At 34.9% G+C, this 19296-nt stretch overlaps 1 protein-coding gene across 6 annotated transcripts in view; it reads left to right on the top strand.

Moving 5' to 3' along the window:
- LOC145693150 (uncharacterized) overlaps window positions 1-19296 on the top strand; it is an 80660-nt gene that overhangs the window by 15146 nt on the left and 46218 nt on the right. The window contains exon 1 of one of the 6 annotated variants that reach the window (XM_081768891.1): window positions 16778-16901. The exons of the other annotated variants lie outside the window; for them this stretch is intronic. The gene's annotated coding sequence lies outside the window, so the exon portion shown is untranslated. Of the gene's footprint in view, window positions 1-16777; window positions 16902-19296 lie in introns of those variants that run through there. 6 annotated transcript variants of the gene reach the window in all.

Raw genomic sequence — 19296 nt, forward strand, 5'->3', positions numbered from 1 at the left:
TGTTAAATACACAATCCTTGGATTTCTACATTGTGAAATAAACGATCAACTTTATCTGCCATACTTTCTACCACAGACTAACCAAACTTTGCACACCCATTTAAGATTGAAATATGTAGGAAATAGTACGTGTTGATTTCACATATTGTTCTTAGTTTCATTGTTGGAGGCCACCATTGTTAAAGAATCAACTTTATTTGCTATATTTTGTACCAGAAACTGACCAAACTTGGCACACCAATCGGATTACCACTGAGATATCTAGGGAATGGTACTTGTCGATTTCACATATTATTGTTAGTTTTATCGTTTAAGGCCACAATTGTTCAATAAATAATTGTTGGATTTCTCCATTGTTAAATAAACAATCAACTTTATCTGCCATACTTTTTACCACAGATTAACCAAACTTAGCACACTCCTTTACGATTTACATATCTATGAAATGGTACTTGTCGATTTCACTTGTTGTTGTTAGTTGCATTGTTAGAGGCCACCATTGTTAAATAAACAATAAACTTTATCTGTCATACTTTCTACCAGAAACTGACCAAACTTTGCGTACCTATGTAAGATTGAAATATCTATCCTATGGTTCATGTCGATTTCACATATTGTTTTAATTACGTTGTTGGAGACTACCATTGTTAAATAAACGATTCACTTTATTTTCCATACTTTTTACCACAAGCTGACCAAACTTGTCATATTTACAATTCAGATATCTAGAGTGGTACATGTCGATTTCTCATATTGTTGTTAGTTTCATTGTTGGAGGCCTCCATTTTTAAATAAACAGTAAACTATTTTCCATACTTGCTACCAGAAACTAAGCAAACTTTGCTTACCTATTTACGATTGAAATATCTATGGAATGATACATGTCGATTATCAAGGGCTAACAAGCTCTAGCCAAATTGTGTGTAATACATCAGTATGCGTTGGGATCAAACGATAATTATTCGTGATCAAACGAGCTGGACAAATTCCGATTGAATTTGTTTTCATGGTGGCTGTGGTGGAGGGGCTAACAGGTCATCGGTAAATGTTATTGTTCGGAAAATGGAATAGTAAATAAATATATATATATATATATATATATATATATATATATATATATATATATTCATTCAGAACTTTGTTGCGCCAGAACTTGTTTATAGCCAGTGTGAACTAGTGTGCCTCCAGATTTTTTTTTGTCTCAGGTGGAGCGGGATGGCCCCCTACAGCGTTCCTAGAATTACACTCTAAAAGCCCACAGTGTTCCTAGAATTGCACTCTAAAAGCCCCTCCCATACAACTGACCTGTGCTTCCCAGCAGACACCTCACATTTGAACTCTGTTGAGATTCTATGTAAGTTTGTCGGCTGTACGTACAAATTCAGAGAATAAACATGTATTAGGGAATGAGAAGTTCTCGAAATAAATTTGCAAGCTGAATATTTTTTCGCGACATAAGTGAAGAGTAATTATATACCCTTGAAGAGTACCCTGAAGACTAGAAAGCTCTAAGCAAAATAATCATTGAATAAATAGCAATGTAATCACAGTAATGTGTATATATGGCATGTTGTATTTCTACCAGATTGTCAGAGCACTAATTATCTCATTTTTTGATGTGAGCGATCTCGCTATCGAATTTCCAGAAGAACATTAAAAAAAAGTTGTATTTAGGTCTATTCCATTTTAAACAAACGAAATACGTTGCGTAAAGAATTTTCCATGTTAAAATATTTGATGGGTAGAATAGTTTGTGTGGGATTTGATTGTTATTGCATGTATCTATTGCATGCTGAATGGGTAGCTGGGAAAGGAGCCAGGATATTCATTCTGACGGTTGCAAGCCCATGAAAATACAGAGCAACAGTTACTCCAAGGGAGTAGATAATAGATAAAAATTCTTAAACCAACCGTGGGGGAGAGAGCCGAAAATTTGGGCCAGAATCACCTGTATACAGCTCTCATTGTTGAGACACTAAAATTTTTCAATTACTCGTATACGGAAGATAAACATTACGAAACTATTTTTATTTATTTATTTATTTACTTATTCCTCTGGGAGTAGTCTATCTCAGAAAATTACGATTAGCATAATTCTATGTTTCAGGAGTGCGCTTCGAACCCACCCCCCAGAGGCGGTTTTTTGGGCGGGCGAACTATACCTTGTCCGCAGGTCCACACATTAATTAAAGTATATGTAACACACATGTACGTGTGTGTATATATATATATATATATATATATATATATATATATATATATATATATATATATATATGTGTGTGTGTATGTATATGTATGCTAAATGTAAAATATTTTTGAACCAATGTTTCCAATCCAAATAATAGAGCCCCACGGCTCCAACTCGCCAAGGGCTCCATAAGAACAAATTCCGCCTGTCACCTTCTACACATCAGTGGCTATGCCCATAGTATATTCTATGATAACAATTGACTGAATGTGCTTTTCAAGTTTCACTTTCTTGGAAAGAGAATGCGTAAGACTCTCTTAGTGTTCCAACGAGACGGGACTCGACTCTTTGAAGCGAGACACGATACAATACGAAACTTTTTGTGAAATGTCTCGTCTCGTGTCTCGAAAAATACAAACACAGTTTCTGAATTTGCTTAAAAATTTATTAACCCGGAATAAATTATTTGCCTTCGAAATGTATACCATCTTTTATTATTTCAAATGATCCAAATGATTCAATGTTTCAAATCCTACAAAGAACAGGGAATACCTAAAGAATTTTTTAAAAATGATTCTTACAAACAGCTTTCACTTCCATTTTTCAATCGATTCAAGTTTAATTATTTTGTGATAGTGCTCTAGATTCAAATACAAATGTAAAGCGTTCATTGAGATCAGTGTTTCAGAAGATTTTATTCCGGGGGCTGGTGGAGATATCTACGTATAAAAATCCTGTTATAGAAGTACAAGTAGAAGTGGCAATTTTATCAGTAACTAACTATTGTTTCATCGTCTTTCTCGTTCCGAACCAAGACAGAAACGTGTCAGCCTTTCTCGATACTGAGTTTTGAAAAGATGCTGATTTGACAACAAAATTTATCTTTTTTATTGTTTTATGATGTTATTCGAAGCTAAACCATTTTTTAAATGGGAAAGTTACATAGGCCTCCTTATTTGTTGAAGTGGCGCCAGGGGTTCTGAATAAAGGATATCAGAATAAATGGGGAAATCTTGCCTTTCGACTGTACTGACGGTATTGACAAATGTTCCTATCGAAGTAATTACTGGTTCAGTCGAATCTAAGCAGCCGTTGCTGGAAGATTGCAGTCGTGTTGTGTGTTGTGCTACCAAACAAAACTTGGTTAAAAGTTGTAATTTTAACCACTTGGTATAACAGTTCTTTTTGTGGGCCTCAGCCTTTCTGGTGTTGCCACGAGACGAGACAGAACCATTCGATATGAGACGAGACGACACAGCCAGAAATATCGTCTTGTCTCGTGGCAACACTAGACTCTCTAGATATGTCAGTAAAAGGAATAACAACGTTCCTCACGGAGCACGTGTTAGCTCTCAGCCTCTTTCTTTCACTGATGTTTGTTTACATAGTAGATGAATATATAGAGAGTAACAAAAGGATGAGATATGCAGATTCTCCTGAAACCACATTAAAATTGTAGCAGTATTTGGAGCTTGTTATAAATGGATGTACCGGGGAACTAAAATAATTCTTGGAATTGATCATACAGTATTGATATATATAAAAAAAAAACATGGAAACAAGTAAAGACAAAGAACTGAAATCGTGAATTTGTTTTCAAAATACAGAAATCTCAAAAGAATATCTGTTTAGCCGACTTTAATTGTAAACGAATTTTGAATAAATTTGCATTCCCTGAATTCTTATACATAAAAAATAGATTTTTTTTTTTTTTTTTTAGCGTACGAATGAGAGGCTTTAGGAAATTAGGCCAAGATAATTAAAATGATACTGTCCTTTACAAAATTTAAGGGGAAGACCATGATCGAAAAAGCATCAGTCAAACTATAAAGGTCAATGGTAGCTTTTGTCATTTCTTAGACCACTATATGCACCTTATTGCGAAAAATTTATTCGTATTATAAAACCGCTATCGTTCAATAAATGTCAAATTTAATAGATCTTAAAGATGAAATTGTCATTACCTCTGTCGCATAATATATTCTAGCTTTGGGACCTATGTCATTATATGACTTTCACGATAAGTGACAAGAAGAATATAAATCCCAAGTTCAAAACGTAAGAAAGAAACCGGCTGTTCGCCCTTCAAATTATGAAAAATGTACCAAAATGGTTGAAATTATGATTTTGTATTTCTTTACGAGAGAGAAGAATAAAAATAAAAATTGAAGCAATTGTGTATGTATAAGGCCACTATCTTCTTCAAGTTACTAAACTAACTTCAAGTGTTTCAACCATTTTTGACACATATCTCGAAAACTTTTAGTGATATTAGAGGCAAGAATACGTGGTTGATAATGAACTTTTTAATTATGTCACAATACTTTTGAACTTTACCTTATGAGAAATGGCATATTCCAAAAATAATTCAGTACCACCCTAACCTGAATTTTACCAGAAGATTAGCGAAAGTGATACGGTGTGCGTCGTCCAGAGTTTAATTCCCGGTGTGGCACTCAAACATTGCTGTGTTGACCAAACATCGAGAGAAAAGTTGGGAAACTAAAAGATAGCGGACTTCAATCTAGAAAGCCGGCTACGTTGGGTGTAGTTGTGCTGACCACTAACATAAGCCCGCTGCAGACTCAGATCACAAGGGACTGTTGCGCCAGGAGTTTATATATATGTATATATTGGTGTTATTATTTTACATTACCTCTCAGTAGCGTAAGTAAGGACGAATGGGCCTCCCCGCAAAAATGTTAAACGGACCCCCTCTATCCACATCCATGAGTCACGTAAAATTTACAGAGAACAGTTTTGACTTTCTATGTTCTATCAGTGAGTCACAACTTGCTCATATGCAAAAAAAAATGCACATTATTATTATTATTATTATTATTATTATTATTATTATTATTATTATTATTATTATTATTATATTGTGCTATAGTTTTCGTCTATTCTGCTGTACCAACCTCGAGAGTCTACGACATCCGACATTTTTAATGAGATGTAGTCGCCCCACTTTTTGTTGTTTGGTTCGATGCTGGTTTCACTGTCCTTTTCCCATCTTTGAAATACATAAGCACTGCAGATCGCGAAAACTCGACAAGTCGCGCTGTTTCCGAAATGAAGCTCCCAGCCATTTAGTCACCCTGATATATCGTCGTCCTTCCCCATTCAAGGCACAAGCACCACACTGACTAATCGAGTGTGATTCTTGTCGTGTTTGGCGCGCGGTTGTGATATGCCTTGTAGCTCTTATCTCAGCCCGATGATTTCGTTCAAAAAGTAGCGAGTGGTCATAATGTTTTCGCTGGTCAGTATGTTTTGTTGGCATTTAATTTACTAAATAATCGCTCAGGTGTTACCGTCTTCATAGGTAAAAATGATATATAGTTGAAACATCACATAATTTTTAACATCCTAACATTATAAAGTTTAACTTCGAAACTGAAATGGGCCTCTTTCTGTTCTGGGCCTCTCAATGTTGCGGGCCCTGCAGGCCCTTTAGTTGCGCCACAGCATTCTCTCTACTCAGAAGGATAGGGACAAATAGAAAAATCAAAATTCATTCTGTCCATTTTTCAAGCATCATACACTTCATGAAAAAAAAAAAAATCATATAATACTGATATGTAAGAAAATATTGGTATTGTTTGTTTTCTGTATACAAAGAACCATTTAGGTTTTTTATCTCATATACTGGTAATAATCGAAAAAAAAAAAGAAAAGAGCTTCATGTGATAAACGGACGAAAGAAAATTTGTCAACGCGATGCGAATGACGCTCTTTGCAACCTAATTCACGTTTTTCGTACAAAAACTCTATTCCTACCTGCAAAAAGAAAAGATTTCTGTTACCCGTCAATGGTTGAGATTTTGCCCTGCGGCTGAACAACACGGCTTGCTGACTGACTGCAGGTGCACGAAGGAAAAAAAAAAACTGTTGGATTCCTCTCCCCGCCCACTTCAATTGTGGATATCCTGGACACATTTAAACTGAGCGGTACGATCTTTCAGTTCTTCCCAGTAGAGGTACCAGCAGTGATTGCTAAATGAAAAAGTGAGCATCTGGTGGCGAAAAGGCGAAGTGCTTGGACAAGGGGGTGGGCACAGTAACCTTAAGTAAATTGTATGACGCACTCAGAATCAGAAGTCGTTAATTCAAGTTTTGGAAGAAATATTGTTAAGTGCACGATAAATATCCTGGGATACAGATCTACACCAGTTAAACGAATCAGACGAGGTTAAGTCGTTTAGGTGACTTGGGAACGGAGTGTGAGTTTCGGAAGAGAAGTTGTTAGGTCCATATTTGGGGGCAGATGTTGTTAAGTCAAATTCGTCCCGTGTCTACTCTACGATCGGCGCTTCTGCTTTTCAGAGGGCTTGATGCATAGTGAAAAGATGGCTGACGCCGAGAAAGATTCGAGTGACGATGTCACAAGTCAATGTTTATTTGAAGGTAATGGCTCTGAATATACCGCTTCTTGTGACTTCATATATGTAAGGGAGTTAGGAGTAACAAGTAGCAGCGACAGCACCTTCTGCATCAGCTACAAATGTAGATCCAGGGGAACAAACTTATGGAAACTATTCCGACACCACGGCCTGCCTGGACTGCATCTGTGTTTTGGCTGCATCTTGCTGGCTGATATATGGTTGACCAGGTCCGTTTTCAGCGTATTTATTTACTTACCAATTCCAGGACATTCTTTCATGCCCATTGACAGAAATTTTTGGCGTTTTGAAAAGGAGAAGCGATCAAACGATCAAGTCCTCGTTCCTTCCACATGGGTTAAACTGATCAGACAAACTCTACGCAAAAATCCTATTGAGGTTGTATATGTCAAACAATTACTTACTGATAATGAGGAACATGATGGTACTCTAGTTTTTGACGTCTTTGATTTCAAAGCGACCCTTAGTGGCATTCTTATGCAAAGTGTTCCTGACTTGACAGATTCGTGGTGTATGTTTGAAAAGAGGGTGTGTACCAGAAGTTCGTCACACAATATCTTCAACTCTTTTTCGCCCACAGTCGTTTTTGAAACACGGGGTGTAATTGCAAGCCTTGCTAAATCCATATGACGGTGGTCCACAAACCTCAGATCAGTTGCAGCTGGTTAAGAAAGAGAAATGTGATTATGTACACCTGCTGCTGGAACATGTATTTCTGCCAGAAGGGACTACATTTTACAACACAATGGTGTCTAGTAGTGATGTGTATGATGATGTAAAGTGAATGTAGAAGTGGGTTGTTAGAAATAAAGTTCGTAGCTATGTTTCGTATTCCTTATCTATTCTTTATTGAGGCATCTATGTTAACAATGATGGTCAGAAGTTGTTAACTACACTGACTTACCAACTTTTCACTCGTTTTATAAGAAAAGTTGTTAAGTCAAGGTTTCAAATTTTATTGAAAAACGTTCTGCTTACCTTATACGCATCTGGTATTGTAACACAACGTCACACCTATCAAAACGAACCAGCATACGAAATGTCAGTTCATTGTATTAATATCTTGGTATTTCAACACATTTCTATAAACTTTAAAGCGCGCTCCTGTAAAATCTAGCAATAATGACTTAGCAAGTTCTGATTCTGAGTGCGTCATATCATATGCTATAACTGAGACTGTAACCCGTATAACACACATGATAAGATCTAAAACTTTCAGGAACTTGATAAGGTGGTTAGGCAACCAACATGCCCCTTGCGATGTCTAATGTTGTAAAACTTACACTTCTTGGCCACCAATGTAATGATAGTTCTAAAACCAATAAAGATAGCCAACCCCGTACTGAACATGCGTCTCATTAATAGTAAATTTCGTGAAGGTTCTTTTTAAGTGTAGAATCCACTATAGGAAAACGTAAAAAATAATAAGTCAGAAAAGCGAAAATTTCCGTTCCCCCTCGAAAGAAGCGTTTCTTTGTATACGGGAAAACCTCCTTTTGAGAGCAACTGCTCTTTTGTGTCTCAAACACGTATAGATTGTACAAGTGTAAAATCCCATATATGGATTTATTTTATAAAATATTGTTGTTTTTCAATTACTAAAAAAGAAATTAGTATGAATTTTCTTATATTAATACCAATATAAAGAATGTGTCTCTCTTAATTAATTGTAAGAATTTATATCTTGACAAAGCCATAAACGCAGAGCTCTTACGGCGGAAAATGAAATAAATAAATAAAGGGAATTATAATATATATATATATATATATATATATATATATATATATATATATATATATATATATATATATAACAATTATTATACAGGGTGTTAATGAACTATACCGACAAACTGTACATCGAAATAAGAGAAAAAGTTCATATGGACTTACGGCGAAAAGTGCATAGTTTCAGAGCTAGGGCGTCCAAAATCGCAAAAAAGCTATATTTTAACAGGCTCTATTTCGAATTCCAGAAGCTGTCGATGGTGATCCTTACCAGCATAAAGGAACCCACGCATACACAATCCAAAAGTGCATATTTAATCGATTTTCAATAAGTGTACAGGGTGTAATTCTTAGGTATGCCTTCAATAGAGTTTTCAGATATACCCTGATTTCAAGGAGGGTCCAAAGTAGGCAGGAGTTAAGCCTTGAGAACAATAAACATCCAGTGCTTTGGAGGGAAGTCGGAAGTGTTAGAAACCGGCAGTTCTGTTTTTTTTTGTTCGGAATAACGTGTGATGCGATGTATTTCGTCACGATATATTTCACGTTTTCTTCACTTCTGAGCGTGAAAGAAAACAGCGCAGCATTTGTTTTCCCGAGTATGAGAGATTGTGCTGCTGACGATCCTTAACACTTCCGGCAGCGCGCCAAAGGATTCCGTGTTCACTATCAACGCTTATCGGCTGCCTACTTTGGACCAATCATAAAATCAGAGCATATCTCAAAATTCGGTTGATGGCATGTCTAGGTATTTCACCCTGTATGTAATAATCTGTACACCCACTGAAAATTAATGAAATATACATTTTTGGATTGCGTATGCATGACTTCCTTTACGCTGAGAAGGACTACTATCCACAGTTTCTAGAATTCGAAATAGGACCTCTTGAAATTTGGCTTTTTCGAGATTTTGGACAGCCCTAGCTCTGAAACTATGCATTTTCCCCCACAAATCCATATGAACTTTTTCTCTTATTTTGATGTAAGGAACCACCTTTTGCAGTTTGTCGGTATAGTTCATCAACACCCTATATATATATATACATACGGGTATGTGTGTTTTTTTAATTGCCTTTGAAGGCGATAAACTTAGGGTAGTCCGTAGAATTTGTTAAGATTCGATTGATTTGATTTACAGTTTAGAGTTTCTTTCAGCAGTGAGGCTATATGAGACGTGGACCTACAGCTTAACGTGGTATCCAAACCACATATGCTCCCGCCGGCAATCGAACCAGGGTCTCCCACGCCGAAGACACGTACGCAAGTCAATAGTCATAAGGGAGCTTATCTTCCTAGTGTCATACGCAGAATTTTGTCACGGGAAGGAGAGGTTCATGGTCCCAAGCTTACATCATTTCAGGTGCTTGCATGCATATCATAATGTATATATATATGTATATTGACATAATATCTTGCTCAGAGGGGATTAAATCCAGAAATACACTGCTTGTGTACGTTACTGCATCTGCCATTTGCATTTGTCGTCCATTTTGTTAAGCCTATAATAAAAACCTCTGAACTGCATTGCATGATACAAATAAATCCATGTCATTTTATCGTATTTAGATAATGGTTGATAAACAGATGCATGAGAGCGTGCCTGTTCTATTCATATTTTATCGTAGTTATTTCTTTGAACGGGTTTCAATTTCTTATCGGTCAAGCGTCTTTATTATCTGTGAGGAAACTATTGTTCCTACTAAAATCATTGGCTGCTTCTGTTTCCAAAGTTGTTTACTTTTCTACCGGAAGTTCAAGTCATATTACTCACCTTTATTATGGATCACATTCACCAGTGAGGTATGAAATTTAACGCTCCATTCTGGAAGGAATGAATCATTGTTGACCAAGCAAACAGCAGGACTTCCTAGGGGGAAAAATTAACGGTAGAGTTCTGTCAGTCGTATATATATTTTAGTATTACCTTGTGTTTCACATACCTTGTGTCTAAGGCACAGCTTTCGCAGAAAGAAAAATGAACAGTTTTGTGAAAGAACTTCGAACGAGTATTTAGCTACTATTGGCTCAAATTTTTTCTGTAGTTTTATGTGTATAATATTCATATTTATGTGATTTTCTTTTTCGTTGTGCAGTATAAGCTGGCATTTTAAATATATGTTTTATTTACTTATTTATTTATTGCTATTTTATTTTGCTACAACTGCTGTTCCTTAATGATTACATAGATCCGTGTTCAAAATATCCATGGCCCGCCCATCTGTCTTTGAAAAGTCCAAGCTGTAATACGCAGCGACAGTAAATCAAAAGAAAAGTGACTGTAATAAATATTTCATCGAAACTTCAGCAAATTTGACCCAGACATAGGACAAGAAAATGAGATGATTAAGTCTTTGTTAAAATGTATCCACTGTTCAGTGTATTACAATATTATAAACTGTATGTCTTGTTTCGCTCATGAGGGTGTTTAGTTTAAGCCAAAATACTAAATTGTCCCCTATACGAATATGAGAATACGACTTGTTTAAAGGAGGAAGTGAGTAGCTAAATATTTGAACAAGGCTGTACGTAGTAAACCAAGTGAAAATGTCTGTGTTTACGAGGTGCGTATCAGAAATACGTCCCGTTTTCCCATAATTCCCATAGTTTTCAGTTGTCGAGTTAGATATATCCGTCTGTTTTGAAAATAATTCCCATCCACTTCTACACACCATTGCAATATTTATATCTCACTATCAAAAGCGTCTTAGAAGGCTGGCTGTGAAGTATGTTTTAGACACTGAAAAATGTCTCTTCACAGAGCGCTTTGGAACAGAAATGAATCCTTCAGTTTTGATTAGATTTGGATAGTTCTTGGGAACAGAACGGATTAGGAATCATTTCGATGTTCTTATTATGTAAATGACTTTCTTGTTATCCAGAAGACTATCATCTCCTCTTCACCCAGCTGTCGAGGCACCTAACGTGAACCAACCTTGAAAACTACATGTGGTCTGTCAGAACTCTTTCCACGATGCAATGAGAGAATCTTGTAAAGTTACACATATCCTCAACGGTTAGCCTTGTGTCCTCCATGACCAGGGCGTCAACAGGAGCAATGTTTTGTGAGATGCTTGCTGTCTGTCCGAAACCTTCAGTTGACCTCTGCCCCCATCCACTTCCGCACAGTGGAGTCAGCAAAGACAGTGTCTTCACTAAGGTCCTTCAAATGGCAATAAATATCGATACAGTTTTCATATCGAAACAAAATCTTTATTGGTCACCTCTATGGTGAATCCGTTATTTGAGGTCAGTCTCAAGAAGAGTTTCTTTCATGGATGAATATATTAAAGCGAACACAATTAGAGGGCTGAAATTTTGCCCAGTTATACCTTAAAGTTTGAAGTTCAATCTTCTCCAATTTCACTAAAATGCTCTCACGCTTTTTTTACATATATCAAAGTGACACGTACTTTTGGTACGCATCTCGCGATAAATTTAAAGATACTAGGTAGAATAAACAAGACAACATTAGTACTCTGGACAAATATAGAAGTTTGTAGTTTGTAATAAATGTCAGTTCCATTTACAGGGGTTAAAATTCTGTTTTATACCTTATGAATACCCTCAAACATTAATATGTGTAGAGCAAATGTTACCATATAATTTTAGTAACAAATTAGGTAACTGGCTAAGTGCCGAAACATATATTTATTAGTAACACGAATAAATGTGGCTGAAAAGTTAAATAATAAGAATTCTCTGACATTTTGTGCTGGCATTTCTTACTATTTACAAAGTATGTTGCACCCAAGTCAGAAAGTACCTTTGAAATGTGGCCTGTAACCACTCTTTTGAACATAAGCTTGTTATTCAGTTTAATCTACGAAGCTTCATGTAGTTATATACTCTGATTTCATAATTTAAATTATTTCCACGAAATCTGAATATCTTTATTCAGTAAAGATTAACGACAGAAATTGACACTTAACAAATTAGACAATTAAACAGTGACTGTGTCTTATTAAAATTGTATAAGGTTTCGACAAATAATTGTGTCCTCCTCATAGGTCGGAGTTAGTTACTGAAATAGCTTCTCACCTTACAAAATATATGTCATCGTGTAATAATGTTCAAATTCAGGACAGTTGAAAGATGAAATCAATCACATTTAAAAAGAACTACTGTTATTCAAAATTCGTGATGTGTAATGAGGATATACATACAGTAGTAGCTATGTATTTTCATATTTAAAAACAGAGTGCCGATAGTTTTTACATAAAAAATAACAGAATTGTAACTTATTGGAAAGCAATTTTATGGTGTATTGTGAGACTACGAGAGGAACAATAATCGATTTCGATAAATTTACAGATAACGTAACAAACAGTCAGGAACATGAATTATTTAATAATTCTTTTAAATGTTTAATATGCTGCTAAAGAGAGATTTGATTTGATTTTGAGTTTAGCGTCCCTTTCAGCAGCAAGGCTATAGGTTATAACCCTATATATGTAGGGGTGGTCCTTATTTTTCGACTTCCGAGGTTTGTAATCTCACTCCCTAAGATGGTTTCATATCAGACTAAAGTAATTCATGAGACAAATTCACTCAATTGAATAATATTAAATGATACTTCAATTGACCTCAAGTTTTCAGTACATTTACAATATATACAATATACGGTTCAGAGCTGCTAGAGGCAGTGACACCATATCGTGGATAGGGGAAAGAAAGAGCGGGTATATAGTACAATCATGGAGTCTATCTTGGATTCAAGTCTAAAATTTTTAACAGGAAAGAGTCATGTGACTTGTTTTGGAGTTTTTTTTTTTTTTTTTTTTTCATAAACACACGTTTGACGTTTCCAGCTCATCTCTAATCATTTTACAGATATTACCTTCATAATATTTGTTTATTAACTTGCAATTGTCTTTCCGAACTAAGTACATTTGCCACATATTGTATATTATAAATGCATTCAAAACATGAGGTCACTTAGGGCACTGTTTAATATTATTCAATTGAACTTTTTTTTTATCGTGGGCTACTTCGATCTAATTGGAACCATTTTAAGAGACGAGACTTTAAAAACAAAAGAAAGAAAGAAAGAAACTCTGAAGTTGAAATTTAAGGACCACATTAATATAAGTCGCAGCATACTTCAAGAACTTTAAGGAAGTCCTCGTTTTCCATAAGTGATTGATATAATCCTGTAGCTGTTGTGAACCTGCAAGTACACAAGATAAGTTATATATTTTGTAATAACAGAAAAGTTTTCGTTAAGTCACTCTGACCTACAGACGAAACTACAGAACAGTTTTAAGTAGACACTCTTAATATGGATTAATCGTATTGTATTCATGACGAGATTTATTTAACTTACTAAGCCTTCCCTTGATTATGCTACATGTAATTCCAAAATATGTAGTAGTATAAAAGAGAGATTTTAATACAGTGAGATTTTACTATATTTACCTCACTTTTACTCTCAGTTTAAACAATCGCTTACCGCAATGCGTTATACTCATTTGACAATTTTTCCTGTCGTTATATATATTAATTTTAGACAATAGTGATGTTCTTAGTATAGAGTGAATATAGAATTTACATATTAATTCCATCTGAGCAGTAAATCTGCAAAAGTAGTTTTTTTTTCTTTCTTAAAATACGAAATCGTACAATACTATCATATAAACTCACTTCCTTTCCAAATTTGTTCATGTTACTGTTGATGTAAGCTTTTGTTTGTCAATATATTTTTAAAAAATCGAAAATTTTGATACAAATTCTATTGTTTGCTTAATGCGTAAGGTTTTTCCGTGTTACTCTATTCTAGACTATTCCGTCAATTCTTCTCTACTCACTTTTATGTATCTTCTTTATTCAAAATCGCATAATTACGAAACATTGACTTCTTAATTGTTTTCATATAATGAGAACAGTAATGTGAACTCATTCTTATGGAAACCGTTTGTAAAAGAGAATACACATAATAAATGAATAGACTAAAGTGATTATGCCGACTCGAAGTTGTGGATATTTTAAGACTAGCTGCTTTCGAAATCTTTTAATTCAATAAAATTATTGGCTTGGTGGCCCCGCACATTAGGTAAATGAATTAAAACTTTTCTTTGGGAGAACACTCAGATTTTCTCTGAGCCACCCACCTATTTATTAAAATTGAATTTTGAAAATTGAGGAGCTTGTTTCCAAAAGATAATATTTCCTTTTTAGAAAATTTTTCAGGAAAAAGGAATGAATAAGGTGCTGCTTTTTCTTGTACAGAAATTCAACTCGAGAGAAAGTTTTTATTATTATTATTATTATTATGATTATGATTATTATGATTATTATTATTATTATTATTATTATTATTATTATTATTATTATTATTATTATTTGTTTCTTTATTTTATTCACATTTGAAATATGAAAGTAGAAATTTAAAAATTTATGGATATATATTCTGGGTTGATTAGTGTGTCTTGCACATTAAGATACAAAACAAGAAGGATATAGTACGCTTTTGAATGAAAATCGAAGAAAATAAGGTCTTATTTAATTTTATTATTTCCTTGTTAAACAAACTACTGAAGCTTAAAGATTTAATACAATTAAGTGTAAACTCAAAGGGTCGTCAGTTGTATTTTTCTGCTTGTACAGCGTGAATTTCATACGTGAATAGGACCCCTAGTCCTTGCATATAAAGATGTGTGCTAAAATTCTAACGTTTGGCTTTCTCAGAATGTACACAGCTTCTTTTAACAAGGCTTATTCTGACGTTTTGTTGTATATATTTGGTTGATCTCTAGCACTGGTTAGTTCCCAACACTTCCTGTGAAGTTCGCCTACTTCATCTTCTCCAAGTATTCTTGCTTTACAAGATGATTTTTTTACTATACTGTCTTTCTGGCTTCCCACAATGTCCTTTTAGCAATGATTTTCCTCCAAAGTTTAGGATTTGCATATCTTTCGTGAATGTTCTGATAATGTTTCGGTGCAAAGGTCCCATTTTTTACTTCTGATCCATCATATATTCATAGTGAAAAATGTACAAGTTCATAAGACGAATTTCCAACAGTATTAACTTGTAAATTAGAATGTTTGATGCAAACTAGTGAGTTAAGCGTACTTAAACACTTGTCACTTCCACAGTTGGCGTCTATAATGAACGTAATAAATACATTTCTGTAGCGTATATGGTGATGCCGAATGCATACATGAACATTTTAAATATGATTTACAATTAAATAATTATGCTTTAAGGTGATTTTTCTTCAAACAAGCAACAAGCTCTCTGGGGAGGTAATATCTTGGACAAAAGATTGCAGATATACTAAAATATAAAGGTATATATGCATTATGAAACGAAATATAGATTTGGTATTATTTGAGGGCAATTACATTTGTGGATTTGGAACAAATTTGTATTTAATACTGTTTTCTTATAGGTTTCGGCACATTTTGACACAAAATTAACATCAAAATTAAATATAGGCCTAATTACTATCAAATTATCTAAAACCAACAAAATTCTCAATATCCGAGGAAAAAATAGTGAATATGAAACCTTTGGGAAACAAGTCTGTTAATTTTCATAGTGTCTTGAAGTAATGATCTCAGATGTCAAAAAGATTTATATTTGTTTGCTTTGATTCCGTCTCCAAATTAGAATAGAATACTTCACAAATAAAGGTAGGTGACTTTTTTTATATACAGAACTGAACATTTTTGAGAAATTATTAATTCGTGGTCATTTGAAAGGAAAATGTGACCTAGAAAGCAATGGAAGAATATTTAAGCATTTTCCTGTTCCTTTTAGTTTCACTGCTGAAGGTTTTCATTTATAGTGAAAAAAATAATTAATGACCTTGGCCGTATTTGCCTTTTTCCTTCCTTCTCAAAATGTGTAATTAGGATGATGGATCAAAACTACGTTTTTGACCCACTGGCAAGCTTCTTGTTAGGATGCTGGATTAGTAGTTCGCTTACTTTCTCTAGCTGCCTCGTATGAATACAGAATTGTTCCTTCAGTAAAACTGAAGGACGTCTCCTCATTTCATAGACTTCTATTGCTATATGCCGGCTCGTTGATGAAGTTACGTCGGTAAAAATGTAAATTGTATTCGGTAAAAAAATGTATTGCCATAGATGCTACAAATTAAGAGAAGGAAGCTTCAAAAATCTGTACATAAGAATTAATACGCTAGGTAAGCTTTATTTATTTTTACCGTAGCTTGTAGTGATAAATTTAAACGTTTACCTATGTGACTTCCCTCACGAGCCGCCACTACCATAAGGGTAATGCATTACTGAGCTAGGCCCCTCTTATCACGAATGTTCAAAATAAAGCATTAGAATTTGTTTGTTTTTTTTTTTAATATAAGCATTAAATTTATTATATTATAAGCACTCTTTTCGTTTTTTTAAATTTCCTTGTAAACTTCGAAGGATCTACAACGATAACGCAGGAACGAGAAGGTTCTGTTTGTTCTCTGACGTCATCGTACTACTGATGACACTAGCGCCCCGCGCTATGTTGCATGGGAACAAAGGATGTAACCTCTCTTCATGAAAAATGTGTTGTGCGTATGTTTCATGAATCATGAATCGTACGGTATTTCTATCGTAAATTTTACGTATGTATATAATTACTTATAATTCACTTTACAAATGGCAGTGTAGCATTTCATAGAAGTTCTTACGGTTTTCACTCGTTTTTCCTGTGTGTGTGTTATGAACCAATTACGTATTGACGTGCTAGCACTAGTCAAGATTATGATACGCCCTCACCTGTGTTGCAGATTTATTTAATGTTAATTTTAATTCGTTTACTGTGAGTGACGTCACATTAGAGAGCATGTGCAGTTGTCATCTTTTCGAGTACTGGTATTTTAGCTAAGATCCATTTTGCTGTTTCCGCTGGTAGGCCTACATAATTTTCAGTGTTTCTCTTAACAAACAGACAGGATATTTATCTTCGTCGGTATTTTGTAATGGGGATATAATATGTAAACTGAGGGTCAAGAGTTGCATCCTTGTCAAAATTAATTGGCACTTCATTTTGATATAGGCCTACCAGTGACGACTCAACTTTATTCTTTCGGGGAAGTTAGTGGAGGGGCAGGAAAGTTCTGGGGGCAGTTATTTTTTTTAGTATACCGGAAAGGATAGTTTTATATTGAGCTATATCAATATGCACCATATCCGGGGGGGAGGGGGAGATCTTGCACTAGAGGGAGCGCTGGTCCCCTCGGCATCAAAAGAGGCCTACTCTATGAAGACTATTATTCTAGTTTAAAAAGATTGTTAGCTTTTTTTCTTCTAAAAAGTATGCCTTTAGATTTTTGTCAATAGTAAGTGCACATTAATATACTGAGTATGTTAAAATGTTATTCAAATATTTAAAAATATAGACTTTGTCCTGCTGGTCTAGTGGCTAGCGCGTATGCCTTAGGCGCACGAGATTCCGGGTTCGATTCCTGGTGAGAGGGCCTTGAACACATTACGGTGGTTCGGATTCTACAGTCTGCAAGTCCACATCTCATATAACCTCGGTGCTGAAAAGGGATGATAGACTTCAAAGAACAACTAAAACATCTAGATTAGTGGGGTTAAGAAAGACCATTGACTATAGACAGACTGCTATTATGATCCTTAATTATTACTAAGGAATTACTATTATATAATAATTGCTTAATTGTTACTCTAGTAATTATATAAGATGTTGAATACCAGTTATCCTTGCGAAAATCATCGGTACGGTGATCTCGAGGCAATAAATTAAATCATATGCAAGCTTTTGTTCTCTAATATAAAGAGTCTTCCCATGTCACACAGTGTATAAAACATTAACGTGAAAGCGTTATCGAGTACTGAAAGGAAATAAAATATTTCAGTTTAATGTTCTACGATTATGTCCTTTAGGCTAAGGGAGGCTATGATTAATGCAAGTAATTGATAGTGGAAGAATTGGTGGAATGAGAAAGTGGGAGGAAACGGGAACACCCGAGAAAACACACGATGTCAAACATAAACTTACTTCGGCAGGGATCAAACCAGGGACCCCATACAAGCTTTGGGCACCAGAGATAAGAGCTGTACCGCCAAGCCACCGTACCCCCTATTAGTTTCTGGTATATTACCATGACTTTTTTTCTGTTCTTAATAATTTATTGGTTCAAAAATAAATTGGCATTTATTCCGAAGTTGGGCGTCCGCTTTCACCACGTTTTTTCGCTGTTATCTCCTTTGCACACTTTCTGCAATTTGTTATTAGGTTCATTAAACCATGCTCTTCACAAACTTTTAAAAGATTTTGCTCATTATTAACGTATTGCTTCAGAAATGTTAAAACTGTTAGTTCATTGCCCTTGTACATTCGCCATGTTGATAACATAAATGCTCGTTTCTTTTCCACAATGCAACTGTTCGGTTACCTTGCGTCAAGTAGTTCCCTCCGCTCGCCACATAGTCCCATGTTTATAGCCGCTTACATATAACAAATAAACAGATTTTTCGAGACTCTTATATATTATGAAGCACACAAACGATCAAATTATCCATACCTTTCCTGTAAATTTTAAAAATTTTGCCCAAAAATTAGTAAAGTGGCCCAACACGGTTATAGAGAACAAATGCCGAAATTGTACCTTTGGGTGAGGCAGAGTAATATTGTGATACGGCTGTCTGTAATTATACGTAGACGTTTAGTTGCGGGTTACAAATTTTGATAGTCTTTGAGTAAAAAAAAGATAAGAAAAACTAGTATGATTTTCGTGTAACCTAATGGTAAAAGGTATGTGGCGAAATAAACGTTACATATTAAAGCTATGTAAATGATCAATATTTGAATAATCAACACCTATGCCAGAAATTACAAAGTAGATATAGCCTATTTAGAGTTCATGCAATTTACTGGCCAAAAACATATAAACAGCTATCGTTCCATATTCTAATCCAAGATTCAAATCCCAGATTTTTTCCTTCAAGTTTATATATATATATATATATACAGGATATTGGGAAAACCAC

Source organism: Thermobia domestica, chromosome 8 (genome assembly GCF_964235325.1).
Source record: "Thermobia domestica chromosome 8, izTheDome1.hap1.1, whole genome shotgun sequence".
NCBI classification, from domain to species: domain Eukaryota; kingdom Metazoa; phylum Arthropoda; class Insecta; order Zygentoma; family Lepismatidae; genus Thermobia; species Thermobia domestica.